Raw genomic sequence first — 7500 nt, 5'->3', positions numbered from 1 at the left:
CCTGGTTAGTACCTGGATGGGAGACCGCCTGGGAATACCAGGTGTTGTAGGCTTTTAATTTTTTCTCACAGTCCGGGGAGAGCTTTTTGCCATGTGTTTCTTGCTCATCATCAAAGCTTTAAACCCTTATTTGAACCTTCTCACCTTCTCTGTCCTGTCCCAGGGCTTATAATTCTTTTTGTCTGACGACAAGCAGCAGCAGCAGCAGCAGCAGCAGCAGCAGCAGCAGCAGCAGCAGCAGCAGCAGCAGCAGCAACAGAATAAGAGAAGTAAAATAAAAACTTTCACACCTGCGGCCATACCACCCTGAAAGCGCCCGATCTCGTCTGATCTCGGAAGCTAAGCAGGGTTGGGCCTGGTTAGTACCTGGATGGGAGACCGCCTGGGAATACCAGGTGTTGTAGGCTTTTAATTTTTTCTCACAGTCCGGGGAGAGCTTTTTGCCATGTGTTTCTTGCTCATCATCAAAGCTTTAAACCCTTATTTGAACCTTCTCACCTTCTCTGTCCTGTCCCAGGGCTTATAATTCTTTTTGTCTGACGACAAGCAGCAGCAGCAGCAGCAGCAGCAGCAGCAGCAGCAGCAGCAGCAGCAACAGCAGCAACAGAATAAGAGAAGTAAAATAAAAAACTTTCACACCTGCGGCCATACCACCCTGAAAGCGCCCGATCTTGTCTGATCTCGGAAGCTAAGCAGGGTTGGGCCTGGTTAGTACCTGGATGGGAGACCGCCTGGGAATACCAGGTGTTGTAGGCTTTTAATTTTTTCTCACAGTCCGGGGAGAGCTTTTTGCCATGTGTTTCTTGCTCATCATCAAAGCTTTAAACCCTTGTTTGAACCTTCTCACCTTCTCTGTCCTGTCCCAGGGCTTATAATTCTTTCTGTCTGACGACAAGCAGCAGCAGCAGCAGCAGCAGCAGCAGCAGCAGCAGCAGCAGCAGCAGCAGCAGCAGCAGCAGCAGCAACAGAATAAGAGAAGTAAAATAAAAAACTTTCACACCTGCGGCCATACCACCCTGAAAGCGCACGATCTCGTCTGATCTCGGAAGCTAAGCAGGGTTGGGCCTGGTTAGTACCTGGATGGGAGACCGCCTGGGAATACCAGGTGTTGTAGGCTTTTAATTTTTTCTCACAGTCCGGGGAGAGCTTTTTGCCATGTGTTTCTTGCTCATCATCAAAGCTTTAAACCCTTATTTGAACCTTCTCACCTTCTCTGTCCTGTCCCAGGGCTTATAATTCTTTTTGTCTGACGACAAGCAGCAGCAGCAGCAGCAGCAGCAGCAGCAGCAGCAGCAGCAGCAGCAGCAACAGAATAAGAGAAGTAAAATAAAAAACTTTCACACCTGCGGCCATACCACCCTGAAAGCGCCCGATCTCGTCTGATCTCGGAAGCTAAGCAGGGTTGGGCCTGGTTAGTACCTGGATGGCAGACCGCCTGGGAATACCAGGTGTTGTAGGCTTTTAATTTTTTCTCACAGTCCGGGGAGAGCTTTTTGCCATGTGTTTCTTGCTCATCATCAAAGCTTTAAACCCTTATTTGAACCTTCTCACCTTCTCTGTCCTGTCCCAGGGCTTATAATTCTTTCTGTCTGACGACAAGCAGCAGCAGCAGCAGCAGCAGCAGCAGCAGCAGCAGCAGCAGCAGCAGCAGCAGCAGCAACAGAATAAGAAAAGTAAAATAAAGAGCTTTCACACCTGCGGCCATACCACCCTGAAAGCGCCTGATCTCGTCTGATCTCGGAAGCTAAGCAGGGTTGGGCCTGGTTAGTACCTGGATGGGAGACCGCCTGGGAATACCAGGTGTTGTAAGCTTTTTCTTTTCTCACAGTCCGGGGAGAGCTTTTTGCCATGTGTTTCTTGCTCATCATCAAAGCTTTAAACCCTTATTTGAACCTTCTCACCTTCTCTGTCCTGTCCCAGGGCTTATAATTCTTTCTGTCTGACGACAAGCAGCAGCAGCAGCAGCAGCAGCAGCAGCAGCAGCAGCAGCAGCAGCAGCAGCAGCAGCAGCAACAGAATAAGAGAAGTAAAATAAAAAACTTTCACACCTGCGGCCATACCACCCTGAAAGCGCCCGATCTCGTCTGATTTCGGAAGCTAAGCAGGGTTGGGCCTGGTTAGTACCTGGGTGGGAGACCGCCTGGGAATACCAGGTGTTGTAGGCTTTTTCTTTTCTCACAGTCCGGGGAGAGCTTTTTGCCATGTGTTTCTTGCTCATCATCAAAGCTTTAAACCCTTATTTGAACCTTCTCACCTTCTCTGTCCTGTCCCAGGGCTTATAATTCTTTCTGTCTGACGACAAGCAGCAGCAGCAGCAGCAGCAGCAGCAGCAGCAGCAGCAGCAGCAGCAGCAGCAGCAGCAGCAGCAGCAGCAGCAGCAACAGAATAAGAGAAGTAAAATAAAAGACTTTCACACCTGCAGCCATTCCACCCTGAAAGCGCCCGATCTCGTCTGATCTCGGAAGCTAAGCAGGGTTGGGCCTGGTTAGTACCTGGATGGGAGACCGCCTGGGAGTACCAGGTGTTGTAGGCTTTTTCTTTTCTCACAGTCCGGGGAGAGCTTTTTGCCATGTGTTTCTTGCTCATCATCAAAGCTTTAAACCCTTATTTGAACCTTCTCACCTTCTCTGTCCTGTCCCAGGGCTTATAATTCTTTCTGTCTGATGACAAGCAGCAGCAGCAGCAGCAGCAGCAGCAGCAGCAGCAGCAGCAGCAGCAGCAGCAGCAGCAGCAGCAGCAGAATAAGAGAAGTAAAATAAAAAACTTTCACACCTGCGGCCATACCACCCTGAAAGCGCCCGCTCTCGTCTGATCTCGGAAGCTAAGCAGGGTTGGGCCTGGTTAGTACCTGGATGGGAGACCGCCTGGGAATACCAGGTGTTGTAGGCTTTTAATTTTTTCTCACAGTCCGGGGAGAGCTTTTTGCCATGTGTTTCTTGCTCATCATCAAAGCTTTAAACCCTTATTTGAACCTTCTCACCTTCTCTGTCCTGTCCCAGGGCTTATAATTCTTTTTGTCTGACGACAAGCAGCAGCAGCAGCAGCAGCAGCAGCAGCAGCAGCAGCAGCAGCAGCAGCAGCAGCAGCAGCAGCAGCAGCAACAGAATAAGAGAAGTAAAATAAAAAACTTTCACACCTGCGGCCATACCACCCTGAAAGCGCCCGATCTCGTCTGATCTCGGAAGCTAAGCAGGGTTGGGCCTGGTTAGTACCTGGCTGGGAGACCGCCTGGGAATACCAGGTGTTGTAGGCTTTTAATTTTTTCTCACAGTCCGGGGAGAGCTTTTTGCCATGTGTTTCTTGCTCATCATCAAAGCTTTAAACCCTTATTTGAACCTTCTCACCTTCTCTGTCCTGTCCCAGGGCTTATAATTCTTTTTGTCTGACGACAAGCAGCAGCAGCAGCAGCAGCAGCAGCAGCAGCAGCAGCAGCAGCAGCAGCAGCAGCAGCAGCAGCAACAGAATAAGAGAAGTAAAATAAAAAACTTTCACACCTGCGGCCATACCACCCTGAAAGCGCCCGATCTCGTCTGATCTCGGAAGCTAAGCAGGGTTGGGCCTGGTTAGTACCTGGATGGGAGACCGCCTGGGAATACCAGGTGTTGTAGGCTTTTAATTTTTTCTCACAGTCCGGGGAGAGCTTTTTGCCATGTGTTTCTTGCTCATCATCAAAGCTTTAAACCCTTATTTGAACCTTCTCACCTTCTCTGTCCTGTCCCAGGGCTTATAATTCTTTTTGTCTGACGACAAGCAGCAGCAGCAGCAGCAGCAGCAGCAGCAGCAGCAGCAGCAGCAGCAGCAGCAGCAGCAGCAACAGAATAAGAGAAGTAAAATAAAAAACTTTCACACCTGCGGCCATACCACCCTGAAAGCGCCCGATCTCGTCTGATCTCAGAAGCTAAGCAGGGTTGGGCCTGGTTAGTACCTGGCTGGGAGACCGCCTGGGAATACCAGGTGTTGTAGGCTTTTAATTTTTTCTCACAGTCCGGGGAGAGCTTTTTGCCATGTGTTTCTTGCTCATCATCAAAGCTTTAAACCCTTATTTGAACCTTCTCACCTTCTCTGTCCTGTCCCAGGGCTTATAATTCTTTTTGTCTGACGACAAGCAGCAGCAGCAGCAGCAGCAGCAGCAGCAGCAGCAGCAGCAGCAACAGAATAAGAGAAGTAAAATAAAAAACTTTCACACCTGCGGCCATACCACCCTGAAAGCGCCCGATCTCGTCTGATCTCGGAAGCTAAGCAGGGTTGGGCCTGGTTAGTACCTGGATGGGAGACCGCCTGGGAATACCAGGTGTTGTAGGCTTTTAATTTTTTCTCACAGTCCGGGGAGAGCTTTTTGCCATGTGTTTCTTGCTCATCATCAAAGCTTTAAACCCTTATTTGAACCTTCTCACCTTCTCTGTCCTGTCCCAGGGCTTATAATTCTTTTTGTCTGACGACAAGCAGCAGCAGCAGCAGCAGCAGCAGCAGCAGCAGCAGCAGCAGCAGCAGCAGCAGCAGCAGCAGCAGCAGCAGCAGCAACAGAATAAGAGAAGTAAAATAAAAAACTTTCACACCTGTGGCCATACCACCCTGAAAGCGCCCGATCTCGTCTGATCTCGGAAGCTAAGCAGGGTTGGGCCTGGTTAGTACCACCTGGATGGGAGACCGCCTGGGAATACCAGGTGTTGTAGGCTTTTAATTTTTTCTCACAGTCCGGGGAGAGCTTTTTGCCATGTGTTTCTTGCTCATCATCAAAGCTTTAAACCCTTATTTGAACCTTCTCACCTTCTCTGTCCTGTCCCAGGGCTTATAATTCTTTTTGTCTGACGACAAGCAGCAGCAGCAGCAGCAGCAGCAGCAGCAGCAGCAGCAGCAGCAACAGAATAAGAGAAGTAAAATAAAAAACTTTCACACCTGCGGCCATACCACCCTGAAAGCGCCCGATCTCGTCTGATCTCGGAAGCTAAGCAGGGTTGGGCCTGGTTAGTACCTGGATGGCAGACCGCCTGGGAATACCAGGTGTTGTAGGCTTTTAATTTTTTCTCACAGTCCGGGGAGAGCTTTTTGCCATGTGTTTCTTGCTCATCATCAAAGCTTTAAACCCTTATTTGAACCTTCTCACCTTCTCTGTCCTGTCCCAGGGCTTATAATTCTTTCTGTCTGACGACAAGCAGCAGCAGCAGCAGCAGCAGCAGCAGCAGCAGCAACAGAATAAGAAAAGTAAAATAAAGAGCTTTCACACCTGCGGCCATACCACCCTGAAAGCGCCCGATCTCGTCTGATCTCGGAATCTAAGCAAGGTTGGGCCTGGTTAGTACCTGGATGGGAGACCGCCTGGGAATACCAGGTGTTGTAGGCTTTTTCTTTTCTCACAGTCCGGGGAGTGCTTTTTGCCATGTGTTTCTTGCTCATCATCAAAGCTTTAAACCCTTATTTGAACCTTCTCACCTTCTCTGTCCTGTCCCAGGGCTTATAATTCTTTCTGTCTGACGACAAGCAGCAGCAGCAGCAGCAACAGCAGCAGCAGCAGCAGCAGCAGCAGCAGCAGCAGCAGCAGCAGAATAAGAGAAGTAAAATAAAAAACTTTCACACCTGCGGCCATACCACCCTGAAAGCGCCCGATCTCGTCTGATCTCGGAAGCTAAGCAGGGTTGGGCCTGGTTAGTACCTGGATGGGAGACCGCCTGGGAATACCAGGTGTTGTAGGCTTTTAATTTTTTCTCACAGTCCGGGGAGAGCTTTTTGCCATGTGTTTCTTGCTCATCATCAAAGCTTTAAACCCTTATTTGAACCTTCTCACCTTCTCTGTCCTGTCCCAGGGCTTATAATTCTTTCTGTCTGACGACAAGCAGCAGCAGCAGCAGCAGCAGCAGCAGCAGCAGCAGCAGCAGCAGCAGCAGCAGCAGCAACAGAATAAGAAAAGTAAAATAAAGAGCCTTCACACCTGCGGCCATACCACCCTGAAAGCGCCCAATCCCGTCTGATCTCAGAAGCTAAGCAGGGTTGGGCCTGGTTAGTACCTGGATGGGAGACCGCCTGGGAATACCAGGTGTTGTAGGCTTTTTCTTTTCTCACAGTCCGGGGAGAGCTTTTTGCCATGTGTTTCTTGCTCATCATCAAAGCTTTAAACCCTTATTTGAACCTTCTCACCTTCTCTGTCCTGTCCCAGGGCTTATAATTCTTTCTGTCTGACGACAAGCAGCAACAGCAGCAGCAGCAACAGCAGCAGCAGCAACAGCAGCAGCAGCAACAGCAGCAGCAGCAACAGCAGCAGCAGCAACAGCAGCAGCAGCAACAGCAGCAGCAGCAACAGCAGCAGCAGCAACAGCAGCAGCAGCAACAGCAGCAGCAGCAACAGCAGCAGCAGCAACAGAATAAGAGAAGTAAAATAAAAAACTTTCACACCTGCGGCCATACCACCCTGAAAGCGCCTGATCTCGTAAGCTAAGCAGGGTTGGGCCTGGTTAGTACCTGGATGGGAGACCGCCTGGGAATACTAGGTGTTGTAGGCTTTTAATTTTTTCTCACAGTCCGGGGAGAGCTTTTTGCAATGTGTTTCTTGCTCATCATCAAAGCTTTAAACCCTTATTTGAACCTTCTCACCTTCTCTGTCCTGTCCCAGGGCTTATAATTCTTTTTGTCTGACGACAAGCAGCAGCAGCAGCAGCAGCAGCAGCAGCAGCAGCAGCAGCAGCAGCAGCAGCAGCAGCAGCAGCAGCAGCAGCAGCAGCAGCAGCAGCAGCAGCAGCAGCAGCAGCAGCAGCAGCAGCAGCAGCAACAGAATAAGAGAAGTAAAATAAAAAACTTTCACACCTTGGCCATACCACCCTGAAAGCGCCTGATCTCGGAAGCTAAGCAGGGTTGGGCCTGGTTAGTACCTGGATGGGAGACCGCCTGGGAATACCAGGTGTTGTAGGCTTTTTCTTTTCTCACAGTCCGGGGAGAGCTTTTTGCCATGTGTTTCTTGCTCATCATCAAAGCTTTAAACCCTTATTTGAACCTTCTCACCTTCTCTGTCCTGTCCCAGGGCTTATAATTCTTTCTGTCTGACGACAAGCAGCAGCAGCAGCAGCAGCAGCAGCAGCAGCAGCAGCAGCAGCAGCAGCAGCAACAGAATAAGAGAAGTAAAATAAAGAACTTTCACACCTGCGGCAATACCACCCTGAAAGCGCCCGATCTCGTCTGATCTCGGAAGCTAAGCAGGGTTGGGCCTGGTTAGTACCTGGATGGTAGACCGCCTGGGAATACCAGGTGTTGTAGGCATTTTCTTTTCTCACAGTCCGGGGAGAGCTTTTTGCCATGTGTTTCTTGCTCATCATCAAAGCTTTAAACCCTTATTTGAACCTTCTCACCTTCTCTGTCCTGTCCCAGGGCTTATAATTATTTCTGTCTGATGACAAGCAGCAGCAGCAGCAACAGAATAAGAGAAGTAAAATAAAACACTTTCACACCTGCGGCCATACCACCCTGAAAGCGCCCGATCTCGTCTGATCTCGGAAGCTAAGCAGGGTTGGGCCT

At 49.8% G+C, this 7500-nt stretch overlaps 20 non-coding genes and 2 pseudogenes across 20 annotated transcripts in view; all 22 read left to right on the top strand.

Moving 5' to 3' along the window:
• The window catches only part of LOC128477031 (5S ribosomal RNA), a 119-nt gene extending 66 nt beyond the window's left edge, over positions 1-53 (top strand). Inside the window, exon 1 of the ribosomal RNA XR_008348021.1 lies at positions 1-53. This exon is cut by the window's left edge and continues 66 nt beyond it. This is a non-coding gene — a ribosomal RNA (5S ribosomal RNA).
• A 235-nt stretch (positions 54-288) lies between these two features.
• Positions 289-407, top strand: LOC128476433 (5S ribosomal RNA). The gene has a single exon (XR_008347445.1). It is a non-coding gene; the product is annotated as a 5S ribosomal RNA (ribosomal RNA).
• Positions 408-637: 230 nt separating this feature from the next.
• LOC128477952 (5S ribosomal RNA) lies at positions 638-756 on the top strand. Its single transcript, XR_008348898.1, has one exon. It is a non-coding gene; the product is annotated as a 5S ribosomal RNA (ribosomal RNA).
• Positions 757-998: 242 nt separating this feature from the next.
• On the top strand, positions 999-1117 carry LOC128478042 (5S ribosomal RNA). The gene has a single exon (XR_008348983.1). It is a non-coding gene; the product is annotated as a 5S ribosomal RNA (ribosomal RNA).
• Positions 1118-1341: 224 nt separating this feature from the next.
• On the top strand, positions 1342-1460 carry LOC128477849 (5S ribosomal RNA). The gene has a single exon (XR_008348801.1). It is a non-coding gene; the product is annotated as a 5S ribosomal RNA (ribosomal RNA).
• A 233-nt stretch (positions 1461-1693) lies between these two features.
• Positions 1694-1812, top strand: LOC128478499 (5S ribosomal RNA). The gene has a single exon (XR_008349415.1). It is a non-coding gene; the product is annotated as a 5S ribosomal RNA (ribosomal RNA).
• A 234-nt stretch (positions 1813-2046) lies between these two features.
• Positions 2047-2165, top strand: LOC128477985 (5S ribosomal RNA). Its single transcript, XR_008348929.1, has one exon. It is a non-coding gene; the product is annotated as a 5S ribosomal RNA (ribosomal RNA).
• Positions 2166-2414: 249 nt separating this feature from the next.
• Positions 2415-2533, top strand: LOC128478064 (5S ribosomal RNA). Its single transcript, XR_008349004.1, has one exon. It is a non-coding gene; the product is annotated as a 5S ribosomal RNA (ribosomal RNA).
• Positions 2534-2770: 237 nt separating this feature from the next.
• Positions 2771-2889, top strand: LOC128478434 (5S ribosomal RNA). Its single transcript, XR_008349352.1, has one exon. It is a non-coding gene; the product is annotated as a 5S ribosomal RNA (ribosomal RNA).
• Positions 2890-3134: 245 nt separating this feature from the next.
• LOC128477050 (5S ribosomal RNA) lies at positions 3135-3253 on the top strand. The gene has a single exon (XR_008348039.1). It is a non-coding gene; the product is annotated as a 5S ribosomal RNA (ribosomal RNA).
• A 239-nt stretch (positions 3254-3492) lies between these two features.
• On the top strand, positions 3493-3611 carry LOC128476432 (5S ribosomal RNA). Its single transcript, XR_008347444.1, has one exon. It is a non-coding gene; the product is annotated as a 5S ribosomal RNA (ribosomal RNA).
• Positions 3612-3847: 236 nt separating this feature from the next.
• Positions 3848-3966, top strand: LOC128478565 (5S ribosomal RNA). Its single transcript, XR_008349477.1, has one exon. It is a non-coding gene; the product is annotated as a 5S ribosomal RNA (ribosomal RNA).
• A 218-nt stretch (positions 3967-4184) lies between these two features.
• On the top strand, positions 4185-4303 carry LOC128476431 (5S ribosomal RNA). Its single transcript, XR_008347443.1, has one exon. It is a non-coding gene; the product is annotated as a 5S ribosomal RNA (ribosomal RNA).
• A 251-nt stretch (positions 4304-4554) lies between these two features.
• Positions 4555-4676, top strand: LOC128479337 (5S ribosomal RNA). Its single transcript, XR_008350221.1, has one exon. It is a non-coding gene; the product is annotated as a 5S ribosomal RNA (ribosomal RNA).
• A 218-nt stretch (positions 4677-4894) lies between these two features.
• On the top strand, positions 4895-5013 carry LOC128477848 (5S ribosomal RNA). The gene has a single exon (XR_008348800.1). It is a non-coding gene; the product is annotated as a 5S ribosomal RNA (ribosomal RNA).
• Positions 5014-5222: 209 nt separating this feature from the next.
• Positions 5223-5341, top strand: LOC128479061 (5S ribosomal RNA). Its single transcript, XR_008349952.1, has one exon. It is a non-coding gene; the product is annotated as a 5S ribosomal RNA (ribosomal RNA).
• A 231-nt stretch (positions 5342-5572) lies between these two features.
• On the top strand, positions 5573-5691 carry LOC128476429 (5S ribosomal RNA). Its single transcript, XR_008347441.1, has one exon. It is a non-coding gene; the product is annotated as a 5S ribosomal RNA (ribosomal RNA).
• A 233-nt stretch (positions 5692-5924) lies between these two features.
• On the top strand, positions 5925-6043 carry LOC128478926 (5S ribosomal RNA). The gene has a single exon (XR_008349823.1). It is a non-coding gene; the product is annotated as a 5S ribosomal RNA (ribosomal RNA).
• Positions 6044-6385: 342 nt separating this feature from the next.
• Positions 6386-6494, top strand: LOC128480633 (uncharacterized; annotated as a pseudogene).
• A 299-nt stretch (positions 6495-6793) lies between these two features.
• LOC128480683 (uncharacterized) lies at positions 6794-6901 on the top strand (annotated as a pseudogene).
• Positions 6902-7126: 225 nt separating this feature from the next.
• On the top strand, positions 7127-7245 carry LOC128478519 (5S ribosomal RNA). Its single transcript, XR_008349434.1, has one exon. It is a non-coding gene; the product is annotated as a 5S ribosomal RNA (ribosomal RNA).
• Positions 7246-7431: 186 nt separating this feature from the next.
• The window catches only part of LOC128478672 (5S ribosomal RNA), a 120-nt gene continuing 51 nt past the window's right edge, over positions 7432-7500 (top strand). The window contains exon 1 of the ribosomal RNA XR_008349580.1: positions 7432-7500. This exon is cut by the window's right edge and continues 51 nt beyond it. This is a non-coding gene — a ribosomal RNA (5S ribosomal RNA).

This window comes from Spea bombifrons, chromosome 2 (genome assembly GCF_027358695.1).
Source record: "Spea bombifrons isolate aSpeBom1 chromosome 2, aSpeBom1.2.pri, whole genome shotgun sequence".
In the NCBI taxonomy this organism is placed as follows: domain Eukaryota; kingdom Metazoa; phylum Chordata; class Amphibia; order Anura; family Pelobatidae; genus Spea; species Spea bombifrons.
Note: the sequence above shows the minus strand (reverse complement) of the source record. Positions and strands in the feature narration are given on the sequence as shown.